The sequence below is a fragment of the Lottia gigantea genome (genome assembly GCF_000327385.1).
Source record: "Lottia gigantea unplaced genomic scaffold LOTGIsca_7, whole genome shotgun sequence".
Taxonomy (NCBI): Eukaryota; Metazoa; Mollusca; class Gastropoda; family Lottiidae; genus Lottia; species Lottia gigantea.
This window is the reverse complement of record NW_008710370.1, coordinates 690,819-692,307: the sequence shown is the minus strand read 5'-3', so window position 1 is coordinate 692,307 and position 1,489 is coordinate 690,819.

The window sequence follows — 1,489 nt, the reverse complement described above, 5'->3', positions numbered from 1 at the left end:
TGGAAGTAGCAGTATCTTTATTGTGTATTATATGGAAAGAAGTAATATCTGTATTGTGTATTATATGGGAAGTAGCAGTATATTTATTGTGTATTATCTTGGAAGTAGCAGTATCTTTATTGTGTATTATATTGAAAGTAGGAGTATCTTTATTGTGTATTATATTGGAAGTAGCAGTATCTTTATTGTGTATTATATTGGAAGTAGCAGTATCTTTATTATGTATTATATTGGAAGTAGCAGTATCTTTATTGTGTATTATCTTGGAAGTAGCAGTATCATTATTGTGTATTATATTGGAAGTAGTATAATCTTTATTGTGTAATATATGGGAAGTAGCTTTATCTTTATTGTGTATTATATTGGAAGTAGCAGTATCTTTGTATTATCTTGGAAGTAGCAATATATCTTTATTGGGTATTATATTGGAAGTAGCAGTATCTGACATGTATAGCAGTATAATGAGATGTTGAACAACTGTTGGTGGTGGAATATATAATAATGAGATGTTGAGCNGCTGATTGTGGTGGAATATAATAATGAGATGTTGAACAACTGATTGAAGTGGAATATAAAATAATGAGATATTGAACAACTGTTTGTGGAGGAATATATAATATTGAGATGTTGAACAACTGATTGAAGTGGAATATATAATAATGAGATATTGAACAACTGTTTGTGGTGGAATATATAAAACTGATATATTGAACAACTGATTGAAGTGGAATATATAATAATGAGATGTTGAACAACTGATTGAAATGGAATATATAATAATGAGATGTTGAACAACTGTTTGTGGTGGAATATATAATAATGAGATGTTGAACAACTGATTGAAGTGGAATATATAATAATGAGATGTTGAACAACTGATTGAAGTGGAATATAAAATAATGAGATATTGAACACCTGTTTGTGGTGGAATATATAAAACTGATATATTGAACAACTGATTGAAGTGGAATATATAATAATGAGATGTTGAACAACTGATTGAAATGGAATATATAATAATGAGATGTTGAACAACTGTTTGTGGTGGAATATATATTAATGAGATGTTGAACAACTGATTGAAGTGGAATATAAAATAATGAGATGTTGAACAACTGATTGAAGTGGTATATATAAAACTGATATATTGAACAACTGATTGAAGTGGAATATATAATAATGAGATGTTGAACAACTGATTGAAATGGAATATATAATAATGAGATGTTGAACAACTGTTTGTGGTGGAATATATAATAATGAGATGTTGAACAACTGATTGAAGTGGAATATAAAATAATGAGATGTTGAACAACTGATTGAAGTGGAATATAAAATAATGAGATGTTGAACAACTGATTGAAGTGGAATATATAATAATGAGATATTGAACAACTGTTTGTGGTGGAATATATAAAACTGATATATTGAACAACTGATTGAAGTGGAATATATAATAATGAGATGTTGAACAACTGATTGAAATGGA